General features: G+C 34.2%; 1 protein-coding gene across 8 annotated transcripts in view; it reads left to right on the forward strand.

Moving 5' to 3' along the window:
• LOC148309657 (phosphatidylinositol-3,5-bisphosphate 3-phosphatase MTMR4) overlaps window positions 1–18,663 on the forward strand; it is a 144,942-nt gene that overhangs the window by 46,411 nt on the left and 79,868 nt on the right. For 4 of the 8 annotated variants that reach the window (XM_088259779.1, XM_088259782.1, XM_088259783.1 and 1 more), the window contains exon 1: window positions 6,929–7,018. The exons of 3 other annotated variants lie outside the window; for them this stretch is intronic. The gene's annotated coding sequence lies outside the window, so the exon portion shown is untranslated. Of the gene's footprint in view, window positions 1–6,924; window positions 7,019–18,663 lie in introns of those variants that run through there. One more of the 8 variants, XM_088259780.1, reaches the window with a different exon arrangement.

Below are 18,663 nucleotides of genomic sequence, written 5' to 3' on the forward strand. Positions count from 1 at the left end.
TGTCCCCAGGACGGACGGATCTGTCGCAACGCTCTCCGCCTCCTGACGTCACGCGGCCGGCCCCTAACCTACATATGGGCCGCGACGTGAGTGCCAGCATGTAGCTCCGATATTGGGCGAAGGCGGTTCGCTCCACTATCGTCGCTGCTATTTCCAAATCACACATTAACCGAAATCTCTACAAAAAGTTACAAAAATAAAATATATATATTTTTTTTGATATCTCAATATAGTTGAAGAAGAATATGGATGTCTGGGCATTTACGGCTGGCTTACAACCGTCATAGGCTGGTTTTAGTGATCACTTTACACACGTGTAACATTCACCAATTCCTCCCATGAATGCAACCACACTACTCAAATTCTTGGAAGCTCTATATATGTGATCCAATTTCGAAACATTGTACTTGAATCATTAGAATTTCACGAGAGACATCTATGGTGAGATGCAAGAAGCTTTTTAGTAAACAGAAACTCTTTCAATTGTGTGTGAAGTCCGAATCCTGGATTATAATCACATACATGAGAAAAGCTAGACCAGTTAATTTGACCATTAATTTATTTACAATATTTAGACACGTTTAAAATGTTCTAAAATAAAAATATATTACCAGGAACAAAATTTAAATTTATAAAACTTGTGTGTGACCCGTCATGGCGTATGGGATCGAATGCAGTGCGGACACCGCAGTAACAAAAACGCGCTAAGAGTGTCAGAAATTAAGTTTCCAAGGAGCATGTCTGGCAAGAGTCAGCGAGATAGAATAAGGAACACCAGGAGAAAATATACGAGATCGAAGATGTCGTTAGGTGGGGAAGGCAACGAAGGAGACAATTGTATGCGCGTGTGAGGAGAATGAAACCATCCAGACTCCACGATAATCCAGTTCAGTGATACATCACCCTTAATTATGTAATATGGAAGATATTTTAATAAAACAATAGTTTTCTATCACACTTCATTGTATCGGCTTAATGTAAAATAATGTAAAAGCTGGCAGCATTTTCTTAAGGTGGAGACTGACACGTTACGTTGCAAGCATTCAGGCAGTCCATCCATAGTTTCGGATGCTCGCTGATGCTCGCCGCGAGCGATGTTACGACGTTATGTTTCGAGGAAATGCTCCGGTCAGTCTCCACTTTAAGAAAATACTACCAGCTTTTACATTATTTTGCATTATGCCGATACAATGAAGTATGATAGAAAACTATTATTTTATAAAAATATCTTCCATATTACATAATTAGGGGGATGTATCACTGAACTGGATTATAATGGAGTCAGGATGGTTCCATTCATTTAAGTATTTATTTTTCCAAATTTACTAGACGTGAATCTAATTATTATTTTTTTAAATTTTTAATTTCCTCATCCTACCCTCTCCTGCTGTCCCCCCTTATAAACTAACATGACTTATATTATAATTACTATGCACCTACTGCTAAGTAAAGAAGCACCCTCACCCTTACTTTGTCTGACCTAATTTAAGTTGGTAGAGACGCATTAGGGGTAAGTCGCTTGTAGTGTGGAATAATGGCCGATCCATTTGAATAAGAAATCGCCCCAAGGGCGCTTTATTATTTAATCTCTGTATTAGTAAGGCTATTCATTATTTCTATGTTAGTAAACAAATGTTTGAAAAATACGTACTTTTAAGTCATTCAGTCTGAAATTTACTGAAGTATATTCAGTCTGAAATATAAGTAGTCATTCAGTCTGAAATATACTGAAATCATTAGAATTCAAATACAACATTTTGAGTGTGTCAAAATACTTGTTCACAAAATCTGGATTATCTCCAATTACAGGAGTTATTTTCATATTATTATTTTTTTGACATCTCATCAAAGATGAAGAAGAATATGGAAGTATGAGCATTTACGAGGCTGACGACCGTCATAGGCTGGTTTAAGTGATCACTTTACACACGTGTAACATTCACCAATTCTACCCATTATTGACAACCACACTACTCAAATTCTTGGAAGTTCTATATATATATGAACCAATTTAGAAACCTTGTTCTTGAATCACTAGAACTTCACTAGAGCCACCTATTGGTGAGATGTAAACACTTAAACCAGCCTATGACGGTCGTCGGCCCCGTAAATGCCCAGACTTCCATATTCTTCTTCATCTTTGATGAGATGTCAAAAAAAAAATATATAATTAGAATTAATAATGATACTAAAAAATAGACGTCTAAAATTAATGCCATGTTGGAAAGTATTCGTAAGAAGGTGCTAATAATTAATATACTAACAGAAGGCGCTAGTAACAAAAAATACTGGAACTAAAATACAATTGTTGGGTAATATATCCAAAATAAAACAAGGTTTGTTGGATTGAATTCTACATTTATTCATGTATATGTTAATACGTGACGCGTTTCGTCTTCTTAGGACATTGACATGATAATGTCCTAAGAAGACGAAACGCGTCACGTATTAACATAAACATGAATAAATGTAGAATTCAATCCAACAAACCTTGTTTTATTTTGGATATAAAAACTAACTAACTAACCATCACGCCGCTTCCCCGCAGGGGTAGGCAGAGAGAATCGAACGCCACACCACTCTGTCTTTGCAAACATTCTTTGCCTCTTCTACATTCATGCATCTCCTCATACATACCCGACGATTATTACGACTCCTGACCCGGCCGCTTTCAAGTATTTGACATACCTGATTGTGCCAAGTTTTCCTCGGTCGTCCTCTGCTTCTTTTTCCAACTACATTCGCTCCATAAATTTGTTTAACCGTTCTTTCATCGCTCATACGCTCCACATGTCCAAACCATCTCAACACACCTTTCTTAATTTTATCGATAATGCTTATCTCAGCCTTACATTCTTTCCTTATTTCATCATTCGAACATCTATCAAACATCGTTTTGCCACACATTCGTCTGAGGGATCGCATTTCGACTGCATTCAGTCTGCTTTCATCCTTCTTTTGCCAACTCCATGCTTCGCTTCCATACATAAGGGTTGGAACCAGAACTCCATTGTGTACTGCCAGTTTAGCTTCCGCTGATAGATTTTTATTTGCTAAAACTGATTTTAGTGCACCATTCACTCTGTTCCCAGCATTCACTCTCCTTTCTATGTCTTTATCGATCTTTCCATCCATATATCGATCTTTCCATCCATATATTACCCAACAATTCAAGATGGAATTCTACCAACTGTCTGCAGTTACAATAACTAACTTAAATACAAGTTCAACAGTATTGGTGATTAAACTTTAAACTCATTCTAGATCTTTTTGTTTGAATTATTGATAGAAGCCTTAAGTTAAGGTTTAAACTCGGTAATACACGTAGAGGCTCGTAAAAGGAGGTAACATAAGAGGTTCCAACATTGTGACCTTACTTGTGACTGTAGTTCCGAACCTAGCCTAACATTACCCAGCCTCATCTGACCTAACCCAACCTAGCTTGTAACTGTTGTAATTGAAATAAGAATAAGGCTAATACAGGCTTGTAAGGTCGTGACGTAAGAGGACCCCAGAGACGACCATTGTGACCTGACCTAACCTAACCCAACCTAACTGTAACTGTTTTATTTTATAATCTTACATAAACTACTTGTAATTGTTGTAGTTGAAATGAGAATAAATATGTCGATTTTACGACGACACTCGAATAAACTGGCTAGAACTCTCATGAATGATAAAAAAAGCCTAAAACAAGAAAACTCAATAATTTCATTAATTGATTCGGCAGTCACTTTGTGGTAAAATCAATCCATTTTTAATTCATGTTTTACTTAGTAAATACCACTATTTCTTAACTGTGACACGTGTTTCGATGCATTTCGCATCATTTTGTTTTCATACGGTGTTTGACCGTATGAAAATACGTCATCATACACACATACATCATCATACGGTGTTTGAAAATGATGCGGAATGCATCGAAACACGTGCCACAGTAGATTTTAAGAGATAGTGGTATTTACTAAGTAAAACATTAATTAAAAAAAGAAAACTCATCCCTGTAATTATAACATTTCGGGGTTGAAGGTCGAGTAGTTAGAACAACTATTGTGCCACGGAGGGGACAAAAGTCTATTTACTATTATTATGTCGGCACGAGGCGTTGTAGTAGTTCACCTGTGGAATATAACGATGATTACTATTTAATAATGCAAAGATAATCGTCCAATTTAGTCGGCGGGCTCCCAATCGATTATTAGATGGGGAAGCTCCTCCGCTGAGTCAGCCAGCAAACCCGGAACTCACATGGCAGATGTTGATTTCGCTTGCCCGAAACCGTTATGGCGCCGCTCGCTACCCGGAGCGCATAACTGCGAGCGGGTGCACACCACGTTTACCCGGCGCCGGCAACTCACCGAGAACCCTGCTCCGGTAGGAACTGCGCGCGAAAACTCCACGTCGAGGAAAGCTCGTAACTAGAGCGACGGGTAACTTGTAAAAAGGTGCCGAGTCAACGTTCGCTGCCGCCTTGTGCGTTCGCGAAAGATCGATAATTTCGATGTCCGTATCCTCGTTGTAACGACGCGTGCACTTTTTTATACGTTTGTACGCCGTCTCGCCAGAAACCGCCGTACCTTTTGATAAGCAACAGGGCACTTTCTCAAAACGTAATTACATTTCTTGCCTGTCGAAAATGAGATCTTGTTTTGGTATTGTTTTTTTACGCAACCCTTTATTTTATGCGTGTGTTTTATCGATAGTATCTCGATGCAGACGGATCGACATTCTTGCGAAGGGAAAGCATGGCGGCGTGGTTTCCACGTGGTCCGCTAGTAACATTGTGCAACTGCTTTAATAGGTTTTCATACACCAAGGAAGCAATTATTCGATCTTAATCGTAGCTAATAGTGAAGAAAACGTTTATTTCTAATGAGTTTTTATCCATTATGGTACTTGCCTAGCGACCTTGGTGGGGATTTTCTCCTTACTTAAAAGTAGGACATGAAAATTGTTGCGATCGTCAAACTGTGTTGAGGAAGGAATAAAAATGGGAAAATTAATTATCTTGTAGGAGAAAAAAGTAGGACATGAAAATTGTTGCGATCGTCAAACTGTGTTGAGGAAGGAATAAAAATGGGAAAATTAATTATCTTGTAGGAGAATCTTTCCACGGTGCTTTTATACTAACCATGTGTCCCTTTAAAAAAAAAACTTTTTTATCATTTTAGATCATAATAGATTATTAATGGCATTGGCGTTTAATTTTTAGAACTCCATTTAAATTATGTATTAATTTTTAAATCAAACACTGATTTTTTGAGTCTACTAAGTTGTATTTTATTAAAAAAACAACACATAAAAAATAATATTGTGACAATTGTTACGCCTAGATATGGCATTTTCAAACGAATGTCATTCCCAAATAAAATATTTAAAAATCCAAAAAAATCAAATTGGTGCATATTTGATGGACAGACTATTGTCATTTTTCGAGCCCAGCTGACGCGGGCGCGTCTCGGTGTATCGGTTCGAAGGTTAGCGGATGGTGTGGAGTAATAATAGTGTCGCACGTCACGAGAGCTCGGGCCCCCGGTCTGGGGGCTCGTGCGGCCAGACGCGCGCCCACGCCGTGCGCCTCACTAGAGCGGCCGCGGGAGGGGGGCGGAGCCGGCCGGCTTGCCGGATACAGCGGGAAGAAAGTCTCGACCGGGAGATGTGTCACCAGTGGCGGTACTTCCATTGAAGCCGATAAGCCTGGCTTGCCTAGCAACTCCAAAGAAAATTACCAAATCTGGACGAAATGATTAAAAATACATGTATAAATTATCGCGCGCGTACTGTTTGTAGTAGCTGACGTGAGCCGAGATTACCCGAGGAGATCCGAACCTTTCGCCGTATCTGTTAGGTGAGCACGTGAAACATGTGTAGCCATCTCGCTCACTCTTATTGGCTTCAGTAAGGGCTTTTGTTTCCAGCAAAATGTTTAGTAGATTTGGCATAAAAACGTAACTTTAAATCATAAAATGCAGGTACCATATGGAATTTTGTCCTCAAAACAGCAAAAGAGAATAATAAATAAAATACTTATTTTTTTACTGCTTGAGTATTATATTGTTACGAATAGTTTCGGAAGCTACAGATGCTTCCATCTACGGATTTGAATATAAACTGTTTATATTTAATAGCTTATAGCTGCCGAAACTAGTCCTAACAATATAATACTCAAGTGGTAAAAAACAAGTGTTTTATCCATAATTTAAAGACGAGTGATATGATTAATTGTATGTACATAATATACGAGTATGTTGTGGTGCGTACGTGACTACTAGCAACACCCTTTTCTATGGTGTAGGAAAGGCTATAAATGGAACTCGCGCAGCGCCATTACAGTTCCACAAACTTGTTTATAAAACTATTTTCGTCGGATCTAAAACAAAGTCATGTAGTTTTTGAAAATTTTTCATGTCAAAATCAGTTTATATTCAAACCCGTAGATGGAAGGAAGCATCTGTTACTTCCGAAACTAGTCGTGAAAATGTTTTATTTATATTTTCTATCGCAAAGCGAATGCTGAAACAATAAATAACATAACTTTATAATTTTTCGAGAATTTTGTAAAATGACATTTTTAGTTTGTCGATTAATTGATTCGGCAGTCATTTTGTGGTTAAATGTATCCATTTTAATTTAAGTTTTACTTAGTAATTACCACTATTTCTGAAACACATTTTTAATATTAATTTTATGCCCTTAACACTTTTTATCACATATTTTTTCGCATGAACCTTTTTTTTAATGTTTATTTTTTTGACATAACTGAACCGCGCGCGCGAGTTTAGTGATAATGTCAAAAAAATGTGCTCCGCTCCCCGAACGTTTTCTGGAAAGGTCCTCCTATTTTTCCCGCCTGTATATATCCCCCCTCCTCTGCCTCCCGCCCCCCCTCGCGCGTCCCACCCGGCCGGCCCCGCCGCGGCGCGCAGTCATAGCAGACCGCTCGATACCGAGTCACGCGTCCACGCTGCGTAGTAATAATACTACCGGACACATCATCTCGATAATCCAGTGAGAAAAAGTACAGTGCGGTGATATTTCATACCTCATAGTCCTAGGAGTTCAGGAGCTTGAGGAGGTAGCCCGCCTCTGCCCGGGCGAGGCGCATATGGCCACGTGAAAGCCGACCACGTTGCCGTATCGGTTTGGTTTTCCTCGCCGGGAAAATACGCCGCTCGCGTGCTTGAAAGTGAATTACGTTTACGTGTGTTTTTGCCTTTTGAGTGCCCGCAGTTGATACAGTTCGGAACAGCAGTTGCCCGTTTTTTTTGGTCTGTGTGTGATGTTTCGTGTTTGATGTCTCGCGGTGATGTTTTCACAACGTCAGGATAGAGGAAATGTACCTTTACGGACGTCCGTGTATGGTAAATGTTTTTTAAAAATTTCAGGCAGTCTATGGAAAATTTTGTTGAAAATTGTACTGATAATTTCTCGATACGACTTTTCCGATATACATTAATTACTATGCATTTCCCGCAATGACTCGAAATACGATATTTTTCAATTTGGCTTTTAACACGTTATTTAAATAAATTTAAAAAAAAAACAAAAATAAGGCGCCTCTTGAAGGGTGGATCTGTACGTATAATATTATATATAAATTGCACTGATAATTTCTCGATACGAGTTTTCCGGTATACAGTACTATGCATTTCCCGCAAACACTCGACATACATTATTGTTCACTTTGGCTTTTAACACGTTATTTAAATAAATATATTTAAAAAAAAACAATAAGGTTCCTCTTGGAAGGGAAGGTGGTATACTGATAATTTCTCAATACGACTTTTCTAATATACATTATTACGAATTTTCCCCAGAGACTCGAAATATAATCTTGTTCAATTTGGCTTTTAATACGTTATTAAAAAAATATATATGGTACCTTTTGTAAGGTAGATCTCTACGTATTATATTAAATATAATTTATTCGATTTACACGAATTGTAATTTGGCATGGTTAGATAAAAAGCATGGCGCCTTTTTGAAATGTGTGTCGACCTTATTGAAAATTAGGCTTTCCGCAAATTTTCACAGATTCCCACAGATTCGAGATATCCAATAATGTGATATTTTTTCGAAAAGTACACCGAAACATTTTTCAATTACGTATGTACTTTTAGATTTTTATTTGACGTGCTTTTTTGCCTTTTTGGGCTAGTAATGACTTTCGATTTTCACCATTTCGAAAGGGTACTTGTACTCGACTCAAGACGAGTTTTGCCTTTAAAAAAGGCGTAACCGATTATCGCAGTTGATCTGTGTGCTGTACCCAAATTGAAGGAGTACGCCGACGCGAATTCGTGTTATACGAATGCAAATTAAATTGGTCTACTATTAGACTTTGCGCAATACATGTTGTGCTTGTCTGGGAAAGTTTTTTCAGCTTTATATAACACCGGCAATGTAACGCGAAGCAGTGTTTCGATCCTATTATAATATGCTCGCATAGTTAAACACGCGCCATTCCGACCAATTGTCTATGACATGGTGAGATATTGATATCCAGCCATACAAAGTGTTTGGCATTTTTTTGGGTATCAATATTTCGTCAAATCACCATTTTTTCTTTGGTCTGTCGGTAAATTTATTCGTAATGCTAAACGTATTAATGTTTAAATTAGCGATCTATTACCGTAGTCGTTCGCCCGTGTGTTACAGCTGTTTCCATATGTTTAGCGTTGATCAAATATTTTATTTGTGTACTTAATATTGTCAAATAAACGTCGAAACGTGTATCAATATCCATAAATGTTTTTATGAAACTAAGTAAATTTTTTGGATTCCGTAGTCAAAATAGGCATCGAGAGAAAACGTCTGAAAAAATCTTTTTCCTAAATATTTTGGTTTTTAGATTTTGGTCAATGATTTAGCTTATGGCAGCTTAATTTTTTAGTGTACTCTTCATACATCTTGTACTAATGATTTTATTTTTGATTTAAGAAGAACTCTTATTGGTGGTGTAAAAAGAGAATTACCTCCGCTAAAAAATCCTACCAAAAACACATGGATAAGTTTTTTTCCTAATATGGTCTCAAAAAACTTATAATTAAGGATTATTTATTAATTAAAATTTTACTTGGTAAATACCACTTTTTATTTAAAATCTATTATGACGTGTGTTTTGATGCATTACGCATCATTTTCAAACATACGGTGTTTGGAGTCAAGAAATTGTGGTATTCACTAAGTAAAAAAAATAATAAAAATGGATAGATATTACCACAAAGCGACTGCCGAATCAATTAATGAAAAAGGATTATTTCAGCTACTAGAATCGTCTTACCAAAATTGCAGATATTACATGTGTATTTTAATGTTTTCGAAAACACCTAAACGCAGGGCTCAAAATCTTTTTATGGCGTTTAAATATTTAGTTTCAGAACTGCAGACGCCAATTTATGTACCCAATAATAGCGGTTGCTTAAAAGTGCATAATATATTGCTCACTCCTTTCAACAACGTCATGTATAAAAAAAAACTTGATTTTCAAGAGATCGTTTTTAAAGTTCATGAATATAATAAAATATATCAAAAATGAATATTAAGCCACTTATTGATCTTTTTAGGTAAAACCTCAATGTTTTTTCCCTATTTGAAAAATATTAAATATATTTAAAAAAAAATTAAACAATACATTTTCTTCAAAATGCAAAAAAAAAACACTTTCTTCCCTGTAGTGGGTAAATATTAAGTTAAAAATATGCCGCTTTTGCTGGGATATAGTACATTTTCAGGGCATTCCGAAAACATGCACAACTGAAAATTGACGATATTTGATATATGACGTTGTTGAAAGGAGTGAGCGATATATCAAAATTTGTTTATTTTTTTTTAATGCGGTAGGTACCGTTGAACTTTAGACAGGCTAATTAAATCGGCATTTTTCTCATGCCGGACCGGTTTGCCTTTCGACTACTTTCGATCGAAGCATTCGCGTCTCCAAACGGGATATTTTTTCTAAGTCTATTCAGAATCAAATGCTACCATACAACATGCCTCGGAATCTCTAACAAAATAAGGCATTTGCGTACTCTGCTGTCTCGTGCACTCTCACTCGATGTCTTGCAAGGGAAATGAGACGGGGCGATCGGTAATCGGCATTATTTTTAACTATGTACTATGTTAGTATTGAGACATGGACTTTAAATTAGCCTGACGGATTGGGGTGGCTGGCAAAAATATTACGATCAGACGACAGAAGACAAGTAACTTTATTTTATTTTATTATTTAATTGTTTACATTTATTTAAAAGAAAAATTATAAACATATTTCAAATATGATTTGCAGAGACCCACCAAGCCACCTTGTGTGTCTTGTCGGTGGAGTTCTTTGTTCCATACATTTTTTATAGTTTTTTATCCATTTTAACACACAGGTGTAATTATTTTATTGTAAAACCTTTCTACTGTAAATTGTTATTGTATTTTATTTATTTATTTATATATATATATATATATATATATATATATATATATATATATATATATATATATATATATATATATATATATATATATATATGTGTATATATGATCCATCTCATGACTTTCCGTCCCGTGGTTGAGTTTACAACAGCCATCTATGATTGGATTTAGGATTTGTCCGTTGTAGTTGAATTTGTTTTTTGCGCTCAAATGAGGTCCACAGATTTATAAGGTTATTTTTCTGATTACAATATGTTTATGATAATTACATTTTATTATGCAAACAATTATTGTTCAAGGCGCCACACGCTAAGTTTAGGACTTTGACCGCAAAAAATCCCAACGCTAGGCGTATGTGCCAACAACAAATGGTAGTGAAAATTTTGTAAAGTTCTCACGTTTTAGAAAACTGTGAAAGGCGTTGTTCCTATTCCGTTTTGCGCCGGTTTGTAATAATGAAGTAATAAAATGGGATTAAATATTTTGGGCAATGTTAAGGCCGTAAAATGAATAGTTTCAACAGAAAATACGTGATCCGTTTTCGGAATGCGAGATTATGTGAATTCCGATACGATTTTGAAAGCGACGAACGATTGACCGAAATGCATTATTCACGACACTCTTTATCAGACTATCTATCGAATGAATTTAAATGTTACACATTATACTATATTTTAAATATACATACATTATTATTTTTTGACATCTGATCAAAGATGAAGAAGAATATGGAAGTCTGGGCATTTACGGGGCTGACGACCGTCATAGGCTGGTTTAAGTGATCACTTTACACACGTGTAATATTCACCAATTCTACCCATTATTGACAACCACACTACTCAAATTCTTGGAAGTTCTATATAAACATATATGAACCAATTTTGAAACATCATTCTTGAATCGCTAGAACTTCACTAGAGACATGTATTGGTGAGATGAAAAGAAACTTTTATTAAGCAGTAACTCTTTTGTATGTATGTGAGGTCCGAATCCTGGATTATAATCACACACATATTCTTCTTCATCTTTGATGATATGTCAAAAAATAATATGAAAATAACTCCTGTAATTGGAGATAATCTTGATTTTTTTAACAAGTATTTGGACACAGTCAAAATGTTGTACATACATTATAGCTGTCTCAACTAAAACGAAGCATATTTCGTTTTTATACCTACGAAAGAAAATGGAAGTCTGAGAATTCCAGGGCTCATGACCTGTCACTTGGCTGGCTTAAGTGATCTTCTTTCGTATATAACGATAGACCTCAGACTTCATCTACTGCCCTACTGTACTACCTACGAAAGAAAATGGAGTCTCAGTTAGGACACACACACTCATCAGCATCACAATCCGCGATAAATAAAAAAATAAGAGATAATTCAGATTTGTGAACAAGCATTTGGACACACTCAAAATGTTGTGAAGTTCCGTTTTATTTCCCCATGCCTTAATCCACCCTTTCCATTACCACTTGTGTACTCGTATACCATAAGTATATAGACCATGGGCGCTTGTCCACTACCCGGAATTCCGTGTAATTTTACCGTCCGGCACGTCATTTAGCGTTTTAAAACGACTATTGGCTTGTGCTCTTGTCCATCTTTCTTCGGATCGGATCTCTGGATCAGTGCGTAAACACGTTGCGCGTAAATTCGATCATGCTAAACTGTCGTAGTCGTTTTCATTTTTCACTGCCGGACGGTGAAATCCCGTGTAGTGGACAAATGCACTATGGGCGTTTGTGCACTACACGGAATTTTACCATCCGGCCCTTCAGTTAGCATATAAAACGGATGATTGGCTTGGATTGGCTTGTGCTTTTGTACATCTTTCTTAGGACCGGTGCGTCGTAGTCCCTTTTATTTTTCAAAACCGGACTGCCGGACGGTGAAATTCCGTGTAGTGCACAAGCTGGCTATAGACTCTTGAATGAATGCGGAACATTCTGGTCCGGTATACTCGCGACCCGACTAGACTGGGGTACATGCTACTTGGCACATACCTTCCCACCGACGACACGGTCTGATAAACGCGTCCGCAGATACATAGTAAATAGAGGACTTGTACCCACACATGACATGTGTAATGTGTGTACGCCGTAAAACGGGTTCAATGGTATCTGACTTATCGTTTTGTACTTTGAGTGTCATTCTTTAACATGTTCAAAAATATATACTATATTTATAACTTATGCTTAGGATTTTGTGAAATTGCGGTTGTGCGGTATGAAGATAACATCCATAGAACATTAAGTATTAAACGAGCTTTGCTAATACCCCTACTTTACTATGATATCAACATATTTGCTAAGACATTTTGAGTGTGTCCAAATACTTGTTCACAAATCGGGATAATCTCCAATTAGGAACTATTTAATAACTCCTAATTACAGATAATGCAGATTTGTGTGATTTGAACGAATTAACTGGTAAAATTACAACCAATATAAATATATATATATAAATATATATACATATATATATAAATATATATATATATATATATATATATATATATATATATATATATATATATATATATATATATATATATATATATATATATATATATATATATATATATATATATATATATATATATAAACACACACATATATATATACCAAGATATAAAATATTATACTCTACTAAGCAATAAAAATTAATTTTTAATTTATTAATTCATTTTACTTGGTAATTACTACATTTTCTTAAAATCTATTGTGATACGTGTTTCGATGCATTCCTTAAATTCAAATTCAAAATGGGTAAATATTAGCACAAAATGAAAAAAATAATAATAATTTTGTACATACCCTTGTGAATACCAGATGACACCGAAACTATTGTATTATTTTTTATCGGAATGAATCAACACGCCTTAAATTGTTAAAATTTGTTTTAATTTTTATGTTTGTTTTCGATTCACCTCCTTTTATTGCAATTCAAGAATCATTTTACTAATTTATTTTACTTGACTCAAAATTACGAGGCTCCATTGTGTTTTTACTACGTCATAACGAGCGCTTAATTGATTCAATTTCCACTACGCGAGGGTCGTTTGAATTAAAGCATCATGAGGGATGCTTTAATTTAAGGACACTCGTGCACACAGAAAAGGATATACATATGGTATATGTACGTTCACATTTATATAGGTACGTCCGTATTACCAGACAGTTGGGAGGGTGATTAATTCATTCTGAAAAGACTCATATCGCTCACTCCTTTCAAGAACGTCATAAATCAAAAATCGTCAATTTTCAGTTGTGCATGTTTTCGGAATGCCCAGAAAATGTACTATATCCCAGCAAAAGAGGCATATTTTTAACTTAATATTTACCCGCTATACAGGGCAGAAAGTGTTGTTTTTGCATTTTGAAGAAAATGTATTGTTTAATTCTTTTTAAATAGTTTTTTTTTTAAATATTTGTTTATTTATTTTTCTAAATATGCTAAATATTTTTCAAATGGAGAAAAAACATTCAGGTTTTACCTAAAAAGGTCTGTTGCACAGTAAAAAGTTCAATAAGTGGCTTGATATTTATTTTTGATACATTGTATTATATTTTTAAACCTTAAAAACGTTCTCCTAAAAAATCAAGTTTTTTGATTTATGACGTTCTTGAAAGGAGTGAGCGATATAAGCACTGAAAATCTATTAAATATTTAGACTTCTTCTTCTTTCTGGCTCCATAACAACTTACTTCTTTGGTTTTTTATGTTTTTTTAAAAGAAAAAATAGAAATATTTATATTTTATTATTTGCAAAAATACTTTAATTTCATTTTTTGTATTTATTTTTCTTCGAATAACGTGTGTATTTTTTTTACAAACATAAATTGGATACATTTATTTCAATAACAATCGAGACCCACCAAGCCACCTTGTATAAGTCATTTAATTTATTTTTAGCATTTTAATGTGTTTATTTTTTATAACTGTAGGAAGGTTATTTACGTATTTGGTTCTCAAATATTCATCAAGTCCTATTGGAATGGTTTTTTTTTAAAGAAATTTATGTGTTTTTTTTATTATTATGTACAAAAACACTTCAATTTCATACTATTACTGTGAGCCTAAGCCGTTCATTATTAGAAATAGGTATCAAATTGTGGTAGAGTGGGTTCGAACCGAGAAACTCTGAGTCCGCGACGCTAACCACGGGACTACAACCCGACTCTAAGGTGTTGGATCCGACACCCCGTTGGAATTTCTAAGTTTTTATTAGCAGAAATATTCATATGAAATGTGTGTGTAAAAATCTGGATATTTTACATACGCGACCCTATCGCCTGAAAATATCATTATCAAATTTTGTTAAACTCTTTTATATTATTTATTGATTCGGCATTAACTTTGTGGAATGACATGTTGATTATGATTATCACCTGTCGGTGAAAACGACTGCGGTTTTCAAAACTAGTGTTGCGTAATGAAATAAAACTCAATATGTGGTATTATTGGTCCGAGAGCACAGACCAGAAACAAAACTTTATTCAAAATCCCTAAAATGCATACCAAGTCCTACCAAAATTTATTTTTTAATCGAGCCTGCGATATGTACAATGTATTGCTTAATGGCTTAATGAAATAGACATCAATAATGTTTCTTTTAAAACGTTTAAGAGAAATATTGTTGATGTGTTCTTGACTATTTCATTATTTGATAAAGAAATGTAAGTTATAATATTATATACTTGTACTTGTGTACATTTTATGTATTCATTTTAAATCAAACACAGATTTTTTGAGTCTACTTAGTTGTATTTTATTAACAAAAACACATAAAAAATTATATTGTGACAATTGTTACATTGACTTGTGTACATGACAGTTTATTTTAATTTTTAGATTACTTTTAAGTGAAAACCTATAATTGGAATTTAGTTTTCAATATAATTTTATTATATTTTGTTATTTTTTGTAAATAAATTGTTGGTTTTCCAATAAATTAATAAATAAATAATACAAAGTGTTAATTTTTTTTAATAATTAACTCTTTTTTTGACCGCAGTGAAATGGTCAAAAAAAGATTTGGAATTGAAGTGCGACTCTGTCGAGGTATGTTCGGGCAGCCGGGGAATGTAAAGAATGCTGTTTACTAATCGGAGTGTGATTACGTCTACTGCCTTGCAAACTTGGGTACCGTTATGTTATACTAAGGTAAATATCGCGACATTCCCCGTTCGCTTTTGGCATTGTTCGTACTTTGACAATCTTTTTGTGTACAACGTTGGAAAAATCTGAAACACGTGGCACCTACCTATTCATGTAGCATTTGATGGCCCACTCACTTGTCTTGTCTGGCACTGTTTTAAGACATTCGCTGAACCTCCTTCAACTACATCGTCACCGGAATATTAATTGATTTTCGAACTTTTATTAAAGTTAATATAAATTTTTAAATTTATGTTTTACTTGGTAAGTTACAGTATTTCTTAAAATCTATCGTGACACGTGTTTCGATACATTCCGTATCATTTTCAAACATATATTTTTAGAAGTAGTGGTATTTACCGAGTAAAACTTAAATTAATCATGGATAGATTTGTGCCACAAAGTGACTGCCTAATCAATTTATGAAAAAAATAAGGTTATTGAAATGACGTCTAAGGAAAAGTTAATTGTATTCTTAACATTATATATATATATATATATATATATATATATATATATATATATATATATATATATATATATATATATATATATATATATATATATATATATATATATATATATATATATATATATATATATATATATATATATATATATATATATATATATATATATATATATATATATATATATATATATGTATATATATATTTTTTTTTTTTTCCGTATGTTAGGTATATTATAGTTCAATATAAAACCTAAAAGTGAAAGATTTTCTTTTTTATAAGGATAAACTTTTATAGAATATAGGAATCTGTTGATTTTAGTATTTATTATATTATTAGATTAAAACCAATATTTTTAGCTTTTCCACTTTATTTTTATTTGACCAGCGACCGGGTTTCGTCATTACCGACATCACCAGTCTGATGGAAGTGGAAAAGCTAAAAATATTGGTTTTAATCTAATAATATATTAAAATGCAATTCCATCACGAAGTGTCAGTGGATAATATAAATCTATTAAAAAATATAATATTTATATATTAAAAGTTAGAATTAAACACGAATTTTTAGAGTGTACTAAATTGTATTTGATTGTTACACATAAAAATTAAATTTGTGACAATTGTTTCGCTTTTTATGGCATTTTCATACTAATGTCAAACAATTATAGTAATTTTATAAAATAAAACAACATTGTTTTAACCACCTTTTATTGGTACACTTTTTCCAACCGGTTTCAACAAGAACATTGTCATTGTTACTGCTAACGGTACCGGAACACTTTTCATTGGGAAGACGGAAACGCGCAAATGAAGATAATCATTTATTTATTAAAAAATCACAAAGTTATAAGTGTAAAATAACAAAATTACACCAATAAATCGAAAATTATAAAACACAAGGGGCGAGAAGAACAAAGAGACACCAATATGAAAACAGAGCGAGCGCGGCGTATACACGTTTCGAATATTATTTAATCTGAGCACACAAATATTTGTCCGCCACCCCTTAAATACTATTTTAAAGGCGTTGCATGGGGTGGGGACAGTATTTGTAACATTTAAAACTTACTGAACAGCGTCTCTTTGTTCTTCTCGCGTACATTTATTAATACTATTTTTAATACATAATTATTCTGTAAAATACACAAATTTTGGCCGAAACAGTCATCATCAGGGCTTATGTACTAATTCTAAAACATTGAATAACTCATATTTGGGTTATAGATAATAAGCCTTCCCTTACGATACCAAAAACTTCCACGCACTCCGTACACCATATGAAAAAGTGATTAAATTTTTTTGATTTAAAAACGGGAAAAAAACTCCCAAATGTTGCTTTTATTGAGCATTGCCCAGCGAAGTGGTTAAAACAAAGTTGTTTTATTTTATAAAGTTTATAAAATGTGCCATAAAGTATCTGCTTAAAACATTTATGAAATTATAGTAATAGTCGGCACTTTGCAAATATGCCGAGAAAAATTAAATCGAAACTAATAAACAATAGAGACTAGATGCCTAGAGACTGTCGGTAAAGTATGCCAGTTCAATACTTCAATATTGGTCCAATGGGGACGACTCAGCATTTCAGGCAGCTGGTATATTATTAAACTTTACTTGAATAATCATCTTCAAACAATTTTTGCTCGATTGCTTTGTAATGTACAGTATTAATTGTAATTTAGTACCATTCTTTACTTAGTTTTTTTCTTCTTTTTTCATAGTAGAATATTTTCGCCCGGCCTTGGTTTTACGACCTTTCGCGCACACTCAAATATTCAGCTATTTACCTCACGTGTTTTTTTCAATTGCTCAATATTTATGTTCTCCTCGTACATTTATGAATTTAAAGCAATTTATAATTATAATTTAAATGTAACTTTGTTTTAAAATCACTATAAATATTTTATTATAACTTGATAATAATGTCTACCGGTTTCGAAGCTAACCGCTTCTTTATCAAGATTGATTAATATTAAACTTCCAGACCTAACCTAACCCTTATCCGCACCCAATGGTGCATAGGGCACTACATTATTTTAACGCAGTGTTATCTTGATCGTTGCTTACATGAGAGCAAGGTGATCACTCCTGCGCTTCAGGGACCAGTCCAGGGTAATATTAACTAAATATTAGAGTGTAAAATCACAAAAAAAAATTACACCCCTTTGGGAACCGAACCCGGGACCTCCAGCATGGTCGCTAAACACGCTAACCATTACACAACGGAGGCGGACAAACCACTAGAACGGTTTGGCAGTTTTATTTTTATTTTTTTATCGTTTACCTTGGATTAGCAAATTGTTATCGTTTTATTTTGTTTTATTTGTTTATTCATATTTACTTACACCTGTGACAAGACATACGAAGGTTCTGTGCTCTTGTCTTCCGTCGTGACGCTTCTTATCTCTGATAGCACATGGGCCACGTGACCTCAGACCAGCGTTTCTCAACCTGCGGAGTCGATTGTAAACGCAGTACAGGGAGGAGTTCCCGGCTTAACCCTAGATTACTAAACTATCCTACGAGTGACGTTGTGTTACTAGACATTCGTAAAAAATACGACAGGAATAAATAAGATAATCAAAAACTTTTGCTACTTTAGAA

Source organism: Brachycentrus maculatus, unplaced genomic scaffold (assembly GCF_059751285.1).
Source record: "Brachycentrus maculatus isolate JH-2025_06_01 unplaced genomic scaffold, ASM5975128v1 h1tg000119l, whole genome shotgun sequence".
NCBI classification, from domain to species: domain Eukaryota; kingdom Metazoa; phylum Arthropoda; class Insecta; order Trichoptera; family Brachycentridae; genus Brachycentrus; species Brachycentrus maculatus.